Consider the following 18,821-nt stretch of genomic DNA (forward strand, 5'->3'; position numbering starts at 1 on the left):
ATAGCTCGCCCACGGCCCGTATTAAAATTGGAGACCTGGTAACGGAACCAATAAGTAGTACGAGGGGTATGAGGCAGGGCTGTCTGCTCTTGCTGATCCTCTATGTGTTGGTGGCCGAGCACTTAGCTTGCGCGCTACGCGAGTATCATAGATATAAGGGCATTCGCATCCCAGGGTATGAACTCAGTCTCGACGTATGCAGATGACACGCCTCTCTATGTTCGTGACCCGGAACAACATCTCTCATCTGTCTTGCAGGAAGTGGTGCTCTTTGAGGGGGGTCTCAGGTTTGCGGGTCAACTGGCCGAAATCATTTGTATTCCCCCTTACGCCATCTACGACTTAATTTGAACTGGACTACCCATTGCAATGGACGACGGACTCAGTGAGATACCTTGGTATACAAGTGCACTCAGACTCGGAAGTGGTCTTTAGGGAAAATTATAGATGATTAGTTAGTAGACTGGAAGATGAGGAGGACAGTTGGCTTCAGTTACCGTTGACGCTCCTGGGTAGAATTTCAATAATGAAAATGGTGATACTCCCTCGATTCCGGTTTCTTTTCACAAATATCCTGATGGTCCTCTATGGCATATTTTTTAAGAAACTCACCACCCTGATGGGTAAATTGGCGTGAGCGGGCAAACAACCGAGAGTTAAATGGCAAATTCTCACGTTACCTTATCACATGGAGGGGTTGGGGGCACCGGATTTCAATATTTATTATAGAGCAGTGCAGGGTGCCCATGCCCATCTTTGGATACACGGTTCGCCAGATATTCCTCACCTGCGCATCGAACGCGAGGTGGCTACCCATGTTCCTCTTTACTCCTCCAGACCGAAGAACTGGCATCGTAGACTCGATAAATGAGACCACGCACGCCTGGCATCACCCATTAAAGATGCAAGCTGGGGCTATTCTGTATTCATCCTTAGCTCCCCTGGAATGGTGTCATTGGCTGCAGTCATGTAGAGATGGGGGTGTGGTTCGCGTACTTAACTTCATCCGGGTCAACGCTATAGGGGAATTATTTGAGGGAGGCACTGCGAAAGATTGGGACTCCGTGGTTGTGGAAGACACTACGCCCTCACTCCTCACCAGGTTCCAATACCACAGGACCCAACATGCATTGCTACAGCTACTGGGGACTGACCTGGCTGAACCGCCGGAATTTACTGTCCTCTCCTTAGTAATAAAAACGCAAACCCCGTCAGGAATTGTTTCTAAAATTTACAAACACGCTATGTCGTACAGGGAGACCCATTATATAAACGCCCGTTTGGCCTGGCAGGGCGACCTGAATAACGAAATTGATGACTTTATGTGGTTATACTGTTGCCTTAATACGAAACGAGTCTCCCTTAATGGTAGACACCGCTTGATACATTTCAAATATCTTAATAGATTCTATTACACCCCGGAGAGACTTTGCAGATATGGTTTGCGGGAAAACTCGAGATGCGAACGCTGCAGCGAGCAAGTGGCGGACTTTATACATTTAGCATGGTTTTGTCCTGGGGTGGCTAGGTTTTCGGGAACGGGTGGTCTCGGAACTAGCAGCGAAAATAGGGCAGGCGCTTACACCAGACCCAGCTCTGGCGCTATTGGGCTACTCAAAACCTCTACCTAGTGCCGAGAGATCCCCATTGGGGAGGATTCGTGCGCGATATAAGTGATCTAAATAAATAAAAAAATATCTACCTAAAGGACTGCGAAGGTTAGTGGACATGGGGCTACTGATGGCAAAGCGTAGGGTGGCAGTTAGTTGGTCAAGGGGGGCACTTCCTACGATGGCTCAATGGGCTTCTGACATGTTATTTTGCTCCACTCAAACGGAATGTTACAGTGACCTCCTGCCTCCCCGCAATAGACCTAAGAATTGTTGGCCATTGTACAATGTATATAGGGCCAATAATGACAGCGAGGATGTGGAGACCGTGAAAGGAGGCCGGACGTGAACGTTCTCACCCCAGTAACGTACTGCCTTTGTTATATTGCATGGAATGAAGGAAGATATATGAAAACACCAGTGAGTGTGCAGGATGATGTGGATATTGTTGATCTGCAAGTTACCTCATGATCAGTGAGGTGCTGCTTCCTGGTCCTCTGGCCTGCTGGTGGGAGCTACATGTGATGTTTATGTGTTATACTGCTTGCCTACTATCCAGTCACACTAAGAACTGTAAGATTATTAGGAATAATTGTAATTGTGATGCCATATTACCTAAAATGAGTCCTTAGTTGATTGCACAGATAGAATATGGAACTTTTCTTGTTCATTGTAAAAGTACAATAAAGTACTTAATAAATAAAATTTAAAAAAATGCAATGCAATCCTATGTAAGGAAAACCGTTAAATGCATTAACAGGTAAGTACACAACTTACTCTTCCAGTCCTTGGGGGTTTAAATCAACACTGGGTAAGTCTCATTTTAATGTAGTTACAGAACTACCAGCGGCACAAGGGCACCTGGGTGCAGAGGTCACCGAGTTCAGTGTTAGTCAATGGAAACTGGGGGCACCGGGCAAGGTGCAGATTGCAGGTAGGAACCTGCAGTTTCAGGGAACATTCCCCGTAGGTGCCACAAGGTAGCACCAAAGCTACACCACAAGTGGCACAGAGGTGACCATGTGCAGGGTGCAAATCAGCATCGAGTGCCCAATGCAAACGAATGGAGCATATCGGTCACACAAAGAGTCTGCAGGTTCAGGCCAGGAGGCTGGATGAAGGTGACCACCAGCTGGACAGATAAGTTGTGATGCTGGGGAAGGTCTGAGCACCATCGGCGGGGTTCCCCAAGGTCAAGGAGCCGAGGATGCAGGGGTGCCTTTTGGAGTAGGATTTGCTTTACCAGAGCCGGTCGCGGTCGAGGGGACCCTTCGTGTAGAGGCAGCGGGCAACTTCGTGGGGTTGGGGAGAGGTCAGTCACCGGTGGAATTGAGGTCTGGATCGCTGGGTAGACTTCACTGGACAGGTGAGCCACTCAGTCCAGGGCCGTGGGCGTCAAGGAGAGAGGTCACCTTGGTCAAGGGCACCTTAGGGATGGGGCTGGCAGAGAAAGGACATACCTATCCTGGCTACTAATTTTCCCGCCGACCTGGATGCCAAAAGTGGGGCTTGGTCGGGGGGAGGGGGGATAGAGGACGGGCATCTCCACTAGCTGGAGAGGCTCTGGTCAGCATAACAATGGGCACAAAGCCTTTGAGGCTCACCGCCCTAAATACTGTTCCTGCTTGGGGGTAGGTGAGAAGCACCTCCACCTCAAGCAGGCTTTGTTCCGGACCAACAAAAGCAGAAGGGCTCCCACCTCAGGGGTCAGAAACACGGCTGTGTGTGGCAGGCTGGTGCAGACCAGTCAGCTGTACACTAAAGAGTTGGTCGTTTTTCAGAGGGCATCTCTAAGATGCCCTCTGAGTGCATTTTGTAATAAATCCAACACTAGCATCAGTGTGGATTTATTATGCTGAGCAGTTAGATTCCAAACTCCTTAGCATTCAGTAAAGCCATCATGGAGCTGTGGAGTTCGTAACGACAAACTCCCAGCCATGTACTCAATGGGCTCCACTGCACTTACAATGTCTGTGAATGGGCACAGACACTATAGGGGCATAAGTTCATTGAGCTATAACATAACGTGTATTTGTAAAGCGCACGTTTACCCAGTCTGGGTCTCTTGACGCTGAATAACAGATGTTTATTGTTACCCAACTCAATGGTACTCATATTAATGACCTCAGATGGATGAAAGGCTGAGTGGACCCGCCGGGATCTGAACCTGTGACCATGAGGTCGAACACATGCCCCTGCAGTGGATGCATTAGTCCACTGATCCTGCAGTGGATGCATTAGTCCACTGAGCCACGAGACTCGGCTATCAGAGTGAGCTATGACCTCACATGTGATATAGTGCACTCTGCCTTAGGGCTGTGAGGCCTGCTAGAGGGATGACTAACCTATGCCACAGGCAGTGATTTGTGGGCATGACACATAGGGATATGTGCCATGCTGACTCTTAAGTTTTGTCTTCACCAAAACACAGTCTGCAATGGCAGTGTGCATGTGTTTGGTGAGGGATCTCGGAGGGTGGCGCAGTACATGCTGCAGACCTTAGAGACCCTCTCTGGTCACAGGGCCCTTGGTACCATTGGTACCTTTTACAAGAGACTTACATGTGGGCCAAATGTGTGCCAATTATGGAAACCGGGGTACCGTTTTGGGAACGATCAAAGGAACTGGGAACCTGATTGGCAGGGATGCAGTGCACACTCAAAGTGCATCAGATATCAGGCGAAAGGGGGCGGGGGGGGTAACCTTGCAAAAAGGGACACTTTCTTACAGTAGGGAGGCTTGCCTGACAATGCCTGCCATTCACTCACCCTCCGGGAAGATGTTATCGCCACCAGAAAGGCTATCTTGATGGTAAGCGGCCGGAGGAAACAAATATATAACCGCTTGAAGGGAGCACACATAAGAAATGTGAGGACCAAATTAAGGTCCCATTGTGGCATGACACAGGGCATAGGTGGAAACGTATCTACAAGCCCTTTTAAGAGGCTATTTACAATAGGGGACTTGAATAAAGAGGGTTGGTCTGGCAGCCACAAGAAAGTGGAGAGAGCAGAAAGATAACCCTTAAGAGTATCCAGAGCATAGCACTGCTGGGCAAGGGTAAGGATTAAGAGAAAAATAGTAGATAGAGAAGCAGAAAAAGAGCCAATAGACCTTTCTGTACAATATTTTCTCCGGCAGTCCATGTGCGGTGGGGCAGGTAATAGGCTGCTACACGAAGCTACAACTGGCGGCTTCTGTGACCGTGGACATTGCCGTAGAGGCACTCCATTACATTCTAAGGGGTTGATCATAGGATTTTTTTAAAAGTTTTTTTCAAAAATGTTTTTTTCTTCTAAACGCTCCCTGTCCCCCCTTCTTATGCTTAGAGCAGGAATAGCAACCACAGCCTTCTTCTGGTGCCGAAACCCTCTCAATGGCTCCCTTGGCCAAGAGAGTCCTCACTTACTCCTGAAGCAAGTTTAGGTGGTCCTCCATCTGCTGGTCATAAGTCGGAGGCATGGAGGGAGGAGGTAGTCTCGGGGGTGGAGTGGGAGGGGGGAGTAGTAGTCTTTTTGAACTATCTGAAGAACTCATGTATGATGTGTGGGGTGGAGAGTAGTAATTTTGGACTATCTGAAGGACTCATATGTCTGATGGGATGTTTTGCCTTGGCTGGAGGTGATGGCTGATCTTGCCACCAACCGGCCGCCCATGATCTTGAAGGGCCGGACCAGGAGGGTTTAGAGGCTGCAGGGGGAGGAGTGGACGGACTCTACTTCTGGCCACCCAAACCACTGGGTCAAAAGGAGCCGCACCCACAGCGGTTACTGAACTTGTGTTGTTTTGTCTTCCTGCAGTGCTGGTAGGCATGGCAGACAGGGATATGTGCCAGGTCAGCAATTTACTTTTATCCGACACCAAAACACGCAGGCTGCAGTGGCAGTGTGCATGTGTTTGGAGTGGGGACCATTAGGGTGGCACAATACATGCTGCAGACCTTAGAGACCCTCTCTGGTCACAAGTCTCTTGGCACCACTGGTACCTTTTACAAGGGACTTACATGTGTGCCAGAGGTGTACCGGGAAACTGCCACTACAACGCGGCCGTTTCCACGCATAACCATAACCACGCATGCATTACAACGCATGCGTGGTTACAACGAAAAGCCTTTACCACGCATACCTTTACTACGAAATTCGTAGTAGAGGCATGTGTGCTAAAGTACAAAGAAAAAAAAAGGGGGGGTTAGGGGGGTTCTCCCCCACTCCCAAAAAGTGTGGGATTAAAAAAAGAGGGCTTGTGGGGGCACCCCCAAAATAAAATATAAACAAAACGCACCTGATTCCATCATTTAAAGAGAGATGTGGAGGCAATCCGCGTCGTTAAAGGAAACGGAAGCACACTTCCGCATCCTCTTAACGACGTGGAACGTCACCAAGGAAGATCGAGGAGAGGAAAGGTGAGGGGGTGGTGTCGCGCAGAAGTAAATTTAAAGGGTAGATTTTTAGTGCGATATCCCTTAACAAGAAAATGCCATTAACATGCATAATTTAACAACGAAAATCGTTGTAAAAGTATGCGTGTTAAAGGCATTTTCATAGTAAAGGATATGCGTGTTGATGGTATTCGCGTTGTAATGCATGCGTGGTAAAGGCATACGTTAAAACGGAATGCGTTGTAAAGTCATACATTCACCTCTACCAATTGTGGAAAGTTACAGTTTTGGGAAAGAACACAGGCACTCGGAACCTGGTTAGCAGAAACCCAATGCACATTCAGTCAAAGATGCATCAGAGTCAAGTGGGGGGTAACCATGCCAAAAGGAGTACTTTCCTACATCTATGTCTTAACATGCTTCCATATTGGGAGAAATCGTCTCCCGACCTCCAACAGTGCTTCGTCACCAAGAATGTTCAGCTAGCCAATAGCAGACACCACCTTAAATGGCACCAGTTAGCTGCACCTCAGAATGCCATGTACTCTAACGCGTTTAACCTATCGGGTGCTATAACAAAACTAGCAGCTGAATCGGATAACAAGGATAACATGCAGGAAGTTATAAGCATACACTCCAGATTTTTTGATTAATTAATTGCTTATTTCCTTGTTCCAAATTCACATAGTAGGAGAAAATGCCACAAAATTACCACCTGGTTCATTAAAGAGTTCAGGAAGGGCAGATGTCAGTTAATGTTAGCCATCAAGAACAAAAAATTAAGGCAAATAAGTACCCTAATAAAGGCTTACAGACAAGCTCAGCATAAAGCCAAAAGGGATTGGGAGGAGGAAAGGTGGCAATACCTCCTAAAAACATTTGAGGAGAGAGATATGAGCAAACTTTGGTCTCTGGTCACATAGGGCAGGAATGAGGCAGCTTCTGAACCAGTAAATCATATCCCGCCTTTAGCATGGGTTAATCACTTCCAGGACTTGTACAGTGATGATTCTTCTGAGAGAGCTAATGACGACTAGAACACTCACACTCGTATAACTGAGTGTGTGCATAGAAATCTGCAAAGTAGAAGCTGCGATAGGTACGATTGATTAAGGGGAAGCTCCAGGACCAGATGCCATTTTTATTTCTTACAAAAAAAAAATGGTACAAATACATTTTAGTATTGAGCAATGCCATAGATAAGGGTGTGCCCATCCCCAGCTCCTGAAAGGTGATACCTATTCACAAAAAAAGGGGATCAGAGCCTGCCAATGAACTTCAGACTGATATGTTTGAGAGATTCCATTCAGAAGATCTTCTCTTGGGTCATACTAGAGAAACCACGTTTGGATTGAAGAAGAGAAAATAATCCATATGAAACAGTGTCAGAAGAATCCCCAGCACGTTTGACCAGGTTTTTCACTTCTGTTTTCTTTACTGGAAAACCGTGCTAATCAGCAAGGGACACTTGTATGTGACCTTTGTCAGTCAGTCAGTATAACTTTATTTTGGCCATGGGTCATAAAGGTTACAATAAAACTACATAAAACATTCCATTTCATTATTAATCTACAATCAATTCAAAACTATCTACACTTCCAGGGAGTATAAAATAATTCTCTGTTAAAAGAATAATCTCAATTAGGAATCTATCCCTACATTTTGCCACTCATATTCCTGGCACTGTTAAACAAGCATTGGCATAGCCCATAGGTCTCACCTTTGGCACCTTATAAGTGTTTAGCCATGCAGCAAATTATCCTGGGTGCTGTGCCACCAGGTATTGAAGAGCTACACAATTTCTGCACACTGTGTACCCTTTATAAGCAGTAGCCATTTGCAAATGGTCTGATTTACCAATAAATTGGTAGTACTAGTAGCATTAGACACTCAATGTCAGGAAGTGGCAATGATATCCCAGTACCACCACTGTGAGGAAATTGGCAAACATAACATCCACTATCAGTAAATAGTGCAGGTGATATCCCCAGACACTCATTGCCAGCAAATAGAACTTTCAACACCCCAAAGCATGCACAGTCACATAGTACCACTAATAATATCCCCAGATACTCACTGCGAGTAAGTTTAAAGTGTAGCACCCAAATTCTTCCACTGCCAGAAACGGGTACTTGTAACATCACACGACAATCACTGCACAAATGTCAGAAAATTGTATTTATAATATTGATACTAAAAGCCAGAGAAGGGCGCTTGTAACATTACAAGAAAGAATGTAGAAAGGAACGTAACTACATTAAAAATAAAACTCTGGGTTCTTGTACACCTCCAGTGCCACACAGACACATGTCAAGGTCAAGGGAAGTGCTCAAATAACCTTTCAGAAAAGGATGCTACCCTCTGCTGGAAGACAAAAGTGCTTACTGCCAATGCCAAACTACAATAAATACGTGCCGCCAGGTGTTCGCATATGGGAGGCACACCGGCCGAGTGCAATATCTTCTCCGTGATAGCCAGCGGTCGAAGTGCATAAATATACCTGGTTCCACGTATTTCACAAAGAGCGGGAAGAGCGAGACAGAGTGATAACGTGCCAAACTGCATTTGCATTTCAGTAAATTAGATTCTCATACTAGGGACTGCGTGCGCGTCCCTGCTTGCTCCCGCGGCAATACTTCATGGGAGTTAACTTGTAAGGAAAGGTGGGACATGCACCAACCATCAGCCATTAGCACACTTCCATTTTTAAATGATACACACAAAGGCAAATCCTAAGCAATGGAGGAGTCAGACCCGACAAAGCACACCTGTTCTGTTACATGTAGGTTTTTCACCATTTTCCCTCCCCTTTATTGGTGCATTTCTCATAAATCTATACCAAAAGTCTTTTCTAATTACAATTCCATGATAGAGTAAGCAAGGTTGCTTAACTAGAATTGTAGTCATCCATAATAATTATATTAATTAACAATGGTTGTCCAATTAACCTCAAACAAGTCAACGAAAGCTGTGTTCAATATGAGAATTGAGAAAGAGGGCTGGGACAGAGTATTGTGGTTATTACAGGGTTGCTGCCCTAAAAGCGGCAGCACTTTATTTCATGTGTACACTTTCATTGGATCTTGTGCAAAACGTAATGCATTTTCCCCTGCAAAAAGTAAATCTATGATTTTAAATATTCATCATAAAAGCATTTTGGAATGACAGCTGCACTCTTTGCACTAATACTGTAGTCACTTATGACAGTACAGTGAAATTACAGGTGAGGAAATTCCAAAATGACCTTTGTGATTACATGCTGGCAAAAGACAACTTATTATATGTCCAATCATGCTTTACAATCTATTGTATGCCATGAAAAAACTCTAAAATATGATAAGATTGTTAACAAATTTAAATAAAGAGCAACACAACTCGTTAGACCTGGCATCCTTCACATGGTTTCACCTGGATTTCTGCCCTTAACTCCTGTATTTTAGATTGTGTGCTGGATTTCGTTTTCGCTAGTTTAGGTACTCTGGGCATTTTGCCACTGCTGATCAGTGCCAAAGTGCAAGTGCTTCCAGTGGAAATTGTAATTATGATTGGTTAGCTATGATTGGCATAATTGATTTATTGATAAATCCGTAGTAAAGTTCTCTATGTGTGCTCAGGGCCTGTAAAACAAATGCTACTAGTGGGCCTGTGGCACAGATTGTGCCACCCACACCAGTAGCCTTTAAAATATTTCTCAGACCTGCCACTGCAGTGTCTGCACACACAGTTCTTAACTGCCATGTTGACCTAGCAAGTGCACCCACTTGCCAGGCCCTAGTCCTTCCTTTTCTTAAATGCAAGTCACCCCTTAAGGTAGGCCCAAGGTACCTCAATGGGCAGGGTGCAGTGTATGTTAAGGGTAGGAAACGTACTGGTGTGTTTTATATGTCCTGATAGTGAAATACTGTGTATTTTGCCTTTTGCTACTGCAAGGACTAGCTCTCCCATAAGCTATCACTGAAGCGGACTTGTAACATATCACAAGTGTAACTTTCAATTGGGAACAACGAGAGGCTTGGAGTATGGGCTCTAGGAATTCAGAATTTAATAACACCTTTTAGTAAAGGTGGTTTTTAAATTGTGTGTTTGAAAGTGGGCATTTTCTTGTTTTTTTTCCATAACAAATTTTATTGCAGTTTAAGAACACATCTATGCCTAACCGGCACACATACATAGGTAAGACAATGATTGACAAAAGTCTTTTGATGACGGTGATGCAAAAACAGGCACAGACATTCCCAGAGCGTCCCACCCATCCCTGACAATACCCCCAACCAGGCACCTTAGAGGTTTCCAATTCACATCTTCAAGGCACACCCTCATAGGATTGTATTTCATTGTCAAAATGAGCTGTGGCATTCTGTGCATCTGCCAAAATTATATCATGATAATCTGCCCAACGCCGCCATATCTTGGGGTGCTTTTGGGGGCATCCTCTTACCTGGAAAACTGCTATTTCTAGCCCCATACATTGCTTTCTTCCACACCCCCACCAATGGTGATGTAGCTGCCTTTCACATTTTGACAATGTCCCTCTTGGATAGGGTAAGACTCAGGAATAACAGATGTCCCTTATACCAGTTACCGCCGTTCCCCTCTGTACTATGCATAAGGATCAATTTAGGGTCATATGGGCTCTCCCGAGAGAGGACCTCAGCAAGACAGGATGTCACCCCTCGCCAAAAGCGATTCATGACGCATAACTCCACACCGTGTGTTGAAAAGTTCCACACGCCATTCCACACCGAAGACACAGGGAAGAAGCAATGACGCCCATCCGTCATGTAAAGTATGCCCTGTGTAAATATTTAAATGGGATCAACCGAAGACGAGACAAAATAGCAGCACCCCGGCGAGATGCCAAGGCCTCAGTGCAGTGATCTTTGTCTAGGTCACCAATATCTCCTTACCGGGCCGTCCGTAGGGCTAGCAATGCCATGGAACTGTTTGTGACCAAAGTCTGGTGTATTGGTGTAATTTTATGTGTACCTAGATCCCCCATTAATAGTTTGCCCTCTAATGGACTAAACTCCGGCAACTCTGACAGGTCGCGTAAGTGGGAAGATATAGCATGGCGGAACTACAAGTTTTGATAACATTGGCTACGATGGAGCTGGTAGTCAGTTTGCACTTCCTGAAATTATTTAAGGACGGTGCCCTTCATAACATCTCCTAGCGTAGAAAACCCTATGGCATCCCAGTGCTGAAACCCTGGCAACACTGCCATCTGTTGTAGAAAAACACTCTGCCACAGCGGGTCACCCGTGTTAGACTTCCCCACCACCCCAACTGCCGGAGAGTCTGCTGCCACACACGAATGACTGGGCCGCCTGGTGGAGACAGTCCAATACTCTATTACTATAGAGAAGATCAAGCAGAGATGATATATAGTAAAGGAATTGCGGGTCCAAATTAATAGACTGTAGGAGAGCGATAAGTATTCCCAGCTAATTGAGTCAAAAGCCTTATCAATATTGGCCAATAGTACCGACGCTGCTCTGCCCAATTGATGCGCCTGGACCAATGTGTTACGGATTCGCCCGATTTTATGGCGGGTTGCTTTATGCGGCATAAAGCCAGCCGGATCTGGATGGACCAATTCGGGATATACTTCATTTACCGGTTATCCAGTATTGGCAAGGACTTTCACCTCCACATTAAGTGATCAAAAAGGCAATGCAGCACACCCCAAAAGTAACCTGCACCCCTAAGGCAATCTTATCTCCGGGTGTAGTCCAAAAGTTGTAAATATTCATACAAAGAACACCATCGATACCGTTCTTGATATAACTGGATATGTTATATTTATTCGTTAATAATCATATGCGTATCCAATTTTCACAGCGCAGCCGACGCGCGTTTCGCCCAACGGGCTTTCTCAAGGCTGCATATATACAAGAAAAAAGAGAAAACATGGTATCTAATACTCTGTATAAGCAGAAACATGACCAATATTATCAGCTATGTTATACCGTACATGCTAGTACAAAACAGATCCATATTTTCACATATACAGACAACCATAAAAGCCTATCATATAGTCCAACAAATAAGAAACAAGGCTCCAAGGGAGAGGGCCCCCCAAGAGATAGAAAGTAATCCCCTAAGTTAGGTGATTAATAGAGAGATAGATCCCGAAAGGTTTCCCAAGTGGATAGAACGTCAGAGTCCAAAAAACAGCTGAATCACTCAGTCCTATATCCGAAATTAATCATGTGCATTCAACCGATAAAAACAGTGAGTGTTAATGGGTGTGCCCATGTTTAGCACCAAGTCAACGAAAAATGCATAACCGTAAAGTGCTCCGAGTCATGCTGTACGAGGTGATAAAATCTCACCTAATCAAGTTTAATGTATCGTTCGTCTTTGGTGTAAATAACTCTAAGTTACACCTAGAAGAAAAATGTATCCTTTGACCACTGGCAATATTACTAACATGGTATTTACCACATCGTCTATTGCGACATTCAGTGTTGCTTACCTAATCCCAACCAAATGGTCACGTATAATTCATATAGAGTGCCACGGGTTAGACACTATCGGCGTTTTTCCGTTTCTGTAATGTTTAGAATATAACGAAGGACCAGGATCCGTCCCCTCTGAAACAAAAGTATAGTGAAAACAAATATTCACTAAAATGTACCGTGAAGATCATTCCCATATAAAAAACAATTCTATAATGCCTTGGTTAAGTATTCAAAAGACGTAAATATGTGTTGTAGTCTAATAGTGACCATTACGTCAGCACTGATCATTTACTTGTACGTATTGGGGGTTACTCACGACCTACGGTTTACCTAATACGTTTGAGAAGCAGCGTGTTGTATAGAACATCGCATCGCATCAATTGTACGCAATGTGTCCTACGTATCCTAATTATTCCCAAACATCATCTAGCTTCTAAGTTTAAATCCGAATGCGTGCGAAAGTGTGCTCTTGCTCGTTTGAGAAGCAGCGTGTTGTATAGAACATCGCATCGCATCAATTGTACGCAATGTGTCCTACGTATCCTAATTATTCCCAAACATCATCTAGCTTCTAAGTTTAAATCCGAATGCGTGCATCAGAAACAACAATACCCAATATCCGTTAGCCTTACATTTTAACACTTCACACAACCACACAGAATTGATCAGAATAACTTTTCATGGGCTCGAGGTGATACTGCCACATCAGAGAGGTGGCAATAGAATAAGCGCTCTTAGACAGAATGAATGCAAATGGATTATCTCCCTTAGAGCAGTAGAACACGGTATCAATATCGATAAGGAACTATTTGAATTTTTATAAGTCAATGTTGTATGTATAATGAGAAATAATCATAAGCTCCTGTTCTGGGGTATTATTTTACCGATGTTTAACATGATTGTTAATGATTACAATGGAGTATGTATTGACGTAGCAACTTTAGTTTGTTTAGCTTGTATGCATCTCAGAACAGTATTTTTTATATATGATGTGGCTCCAGGATTCCTATTCCATATGACCTGCTGCTATCTGTCCTTTCTATTTCTGATTTCGAATAACTTATTACATAACATTATGCTTTCTCGCCTTTCTAAACATCACTGTGGTTATAAGGTGTGGTTTCTCTATGATAAATAAGTGTATTTATAACACTTGACAGTCGCAATTTCATTTAAGAGATTTGGGACGATACTAGATATACGACAGACTCAAGACATAATACACACATTCGATCGTTCCAAGATGGCCCACAGGGCATGAATACTAACTTCGACTACCTCATTCGTAAGTCCACTTTCCATTTTGATGACCTCATGCTCTACATACATTTCTACAATGGCGGGAAGCACTCGGATTTCAAACGCCCAGATAATGTGGGAGAATTAGTTACGTGAACGAGGTGAGTGCGTTATGGGTTTTGTCTAGGTTACTATTTTTCGCAACATGCTATTAAATCTAGTGGGACTAAGCGCGCTATAATGAGCAAGAGCACACTTTAGCACGCATTCGGATTTAAACTTAGAAGCTAGATGATGTTTGGGAATAATTAGGATACGTAGGACACATTGCGTACAATTGATGCGATGTTCTATACAACACGCTGCTTCTCAAACGTATTAGGTAAACCGTAGGTCGTGAGTAACCCCCAATACGTACAAGTAAATGATCAGTGCTGACGTAATGGTCACTATTAGACTACAACACATATTTACGTCTTTTGAATACTTAACCAAGGCATTATAGAATTGTTTTTTATATGGGAATGATCTTGACGGTACATTATAGTGAATATTTGTTTTCACTATACTTTTGTTTCAGAGGGGACGGATCCTGGTCCTTCGTTATATTCTAAACATTACAGATACGGAAAAACGCCGATAGTGTCTAACCCGTGGCACTCTATATGAATTATACGTGACCATTTGGTTGGGATTAGGTAAGCAACACTGAATGTCGCAATAGACGATGTGGTAAATACCATGTTAGTAATATTGCCAGTGGTCAAAGGATACATTTTTCTTCTAGGTGTAACTTCGAGTTATTTACACCAAAGACGAACGATACATTAAACTTGATTAGGTGAGATTTTATCACCTCGTACAGCATGACTCGGAGCACTTTACGGTTATGCATTTTTCGTTGACTTGGTGCTAAACATGGGCACACCCATTAACACTCACTGTTTTTATCGGTTGAATGCACATGATTAATTTCGGATATAGGACTGAGTGATTCAGCAGTTTTTTGGACTCTGACGTTCTATCCACTTGGGAAACCTTTCGGGATCTATCTCTCTATTAATCACCTAACTTAGGGGATTACTTTCTATCTCTTGGGGGGCCCTCTCCCTTGGAGCCTTGTTTCTTATTTGTTGGACTATATGATAGGCTTTTAGGGTTGTCTGTATATGTGAAAATATGGATCTGTTTTGTACTAGCATGTACGGTATAACATAGCTGATAATATTGGTCATGTTTCTGCTTATACAGAGTATTAGATACCATGTTTTCTCTTTTTTCTTGTATATATGCAGCCTTGAGAAAGCCCGTTGGGCGAAACGCGCGTCGGCTGCGCTGTGAAAATTGGATACGCATATGATTATTAACGAATAAATATAACATATCCAGTTATATCAAGAACGGATATCGATGGTGTTCTTTGTATGAATATTTACAACTTTTGGACTACACCCGGAGATAAGATTGCCTTAGGGGTGCAGGTTACTTTTGGGGTGTGCTGCATTGCCTTTTTGATAAATTTTAACATCTTTGGAATCCTGTATTCTTGGAGATGATTATTACTCTTGGTGGATGAGTATGTGGCGATATGCTAGCACCCAATACAACTGTCAACAACAACTTATTGCATTACAGATTAAACTTTACGATGTGCAGGTCCTCATAGCATATCCACTGTGAAGTATATTTATACATCAAATTTTGCTGATCGAGCACTCGTTTTGCTTATAACTTGTTATTACATGTGACACTATTGTTCGGATTGTGTTGTAAGTTGGGTACTGACTATTTACCCATTGTGTGTTGTATTTTGATAATTGAAAATGGCTAATTTTGAGGACAATAGAGATACGTTGCTAGAAGACCTTTTCAGTAACGAAACAATTTCAGGTCAAGCTAATACGAAGTCAACTGCAAAAGAAGGAATGAAACAAAAATTTATTAGATTAGAGAGGTTGAAACGTCAGGAACTCTCCAGATGGTGGGACGCAACAATCTTACGTAAATACATAGAAAAAGGACAGGTACCCAGGGGTCTCCGAATTCTTATTTTTCCCTCATTTGAAGACCTGGACAGGGGTCATCTTAAAGAATGGGAAAAATTACTTTTCAACTCATCGGTTGGTATGATGGAGATTTTGATTAAGGATGCTGAGCTTAAACGTAGTAAAATAATTGCAGAGATCACAAAATTGGAAGAGGAAATTCAGGAACTAAATCAACCTGAGGTGAGGGACAAAAATCTAGTAATACTCAAAGAAGTACTATATAATCACCAGTTATATCTAAAGGACAAAAAATCTCAGAAAATCAGGAGGGATGAAAGAGACTACAAACAGGGGAGGGTTTATACCTTCGCCAAAAAATTCGACAATGTTGGAATGGACGTGAATTCGGGTGGCTCTGGACATCCCCCACGTCCAACTGACACGGCCAGTACTCCAGATACGTCTAGTATCAGTAGTGCTACCAGTAGTGAATCACTGAACATACAAACACGGGTGGAGGGGGCTACATCTGATCCCTTTTTTTTAGAACTACAACGTTTCAGGAAAGGGAACAAGCAGACATACAGAAAAGATATGGGCCAAAAAGGCAAGAAGGGGAAAAACCAGGTACAGGCGGACAAGAAAGAACAGGGGTAACTACGAGATCAAGTGCACGCAACCAAAAGAATTGATAAATGTTGAAGATACTATATGCACGGACACTGTTAATGTTGTGAATCTTTCGGATCATGTACTTAATGAACATGAAACTAAAATATTGAGCAAAGGCTTGAGTTTCTGTCCCAGTGCTGTTCCAAACTTTACATCTTTACATGTCAGTTGTTTTAAATTTGTTAGAAAGATCAAACTGTTAAAATACTTTCAGGATAAACAACAACTGTCCAGTACAATTGGTAATGTCACCTATTCAGAAAACCTACCATCGATTAGGGACATTAAAGATGTTCAATTACTACTTTCAATCGATGATAGTGACAGTACTCCATCGCTACAAGATGTAGCAATGGATCTAGACTTTGATACATTTGCCAGCTCCGACAGTGGGTTGAGACATAAATCTAGATTTACACCACAAATGCCAGGTCACAATTTGATAGATAAATTCCAGCATAACATTTTCAATGATCTGTACAAATTAGAAGACAAATATCTCTTGAAGAGAAAACATCACCAAGCAAACATCTCAAGGGAGGAAAAACAGGCCTTGTTCAATCTTAAAAATGATTCCTCCCTTGTCATCCGAGAGGCTGACAAGGGAGGCAATGTTGTACTCATGAATAAATCTGACTACATGGATGAAATAAACAGACAATTAAGTGACGACTTGACATACCAACTTTTAGATCATAATCCACTTAACATCACCAAAGAACTTATACGTAATACGTTACGATTTTGGAAAGACAAATGTCTGATCTCAGACATCGAATACAGATATCTGTACAATGACACACCAACCATACCGTGCATGTACGTCTTACCCAAAATACATAAAAATGAACCCTTCCCCCCCGGGCAGGCCAATCATTTCGGGAATCGGATCACCAACTGAGCGTATCTCAGAATATATTGATGCATATTTACAACCACTGGTAGTGAACTTACCATCGTTCATAAAGGATACTACAGATGTGCTAAGTAAGATTTCGGATGTAGACTCGGTAGAGGGACACTATCTTGTCACTCTGGATGTGTGTTCCCTCTACACAAGTATACCCATGGACATGGGTATCCTGGCAGCACAATACTTTTTGGAATCTAGGTCCATACAATTCCTAGAACACACGGTCATGTTACTTGAACTAATAGAATTGGTGTTGAAAAACAACATTTTTATTCACAATGACGCTTGGTACCGTCAAATCAGAGGTGTGGCAATGGGGGCGAAATTTTCGCCCTCATTTGCCAATCTCTATATGGGCTATTTTGAGCTTCATCATCTTTGGAAAAAGGGCCCTAGCATACTAACGGAAAACATCCTATTTCTAGGCCGGTACATAGATGATATACTGATGTTTTGGTCAGGTGCAAAGACAATGTTAGAAGAATTTTTTCAGTATCTTAACAATAATCCCTTTAATTTAACGTTCACTAAAACAGAAAGTACTACACACATCAACTTTCTTGGCATTACAATCATAGTGGATAAGGACAAACTGAAATCACGTCCTTACAGAAAGGACACGGCATGCAACGCAGTTCTGCATGCCACCAGTGCACACCCACCCTCACAAATTAGAGCAATTCCTTTGGGGGAGATGATCCGCACAAAAAGAAATTGTAGTGATACACGAATATTGGAGAACGAACTAAACACAGTTGAACAACGTTTCATGGCCAGAGGATATAAAGCATCTGATATCCGAAAGGCACGTAATACTGTGAACAGTATGATAAGAACAGATTTGCTGAAGGGCCGCTTGAAAACGAACAAAAGGCCATGCAGCACAAAAATTATTAGGTTCATTACACCGTACTCAAATGCAAGTGCTGAAATTTTCAAAATTCTCAAAAGACACTGGCATCTATTGACAGATGAGAAAATCATGGAGGCGGTGGGACCCAGACCTAACATTACCTTTGCCAGGGGCAATACTCTGAGACAATCTTTATGTCCCAGCTTTATTTCAAAAACGTTTCAAAGGACATGGCTACCAGCTAAACCCAAGGGGTTTTTTAAATGTGGCACCTGCAATGTTTGCCCCTTTGCGTTAAACAGGACAACCACCTTCAAATATAACTCTGAAAAAATCTATACAGTCAATGACTTCATTAACTGCAATACGAAATTTGTCATTTATTGTATCATTTGTATATGTGGGAAAATCTACGTAGGCAGCACCATCAGACCACTTAAGGAACGGATACAAGAACATTTAAGGGCCATCAGAAACAACAATACCCAATATCCGTTAGCCTTACATTTTAACACTTCACACAACCACACAGAATTGATCAGAATAACTTTTCATGGGCTCGAGGTGATACTGCCACATCAGAGAGGTGGCAATAGAATAAGCGCTCTTAGACAGAATGAATGCAAATGGATTATCTCCCTTAGAGCAGTAGAACACGGTATCAATATCGATAAGGAACTATTTGAATTTTTATAAGTCAATGT

The sequence above is a fragment of the Triturus cristatus genome, chromosome 10 (assembly GCF_964204655.1).
Source record: "Triturus cristatus chromosome 10, aTriCri1.1, whole genome shotgun sequence".
Lineage (NCBI taxonomy): Eukaryota > Metazoa > Chordata > Amphibia > Caudata > Salamandridae > Triturus > Triturus cristatus.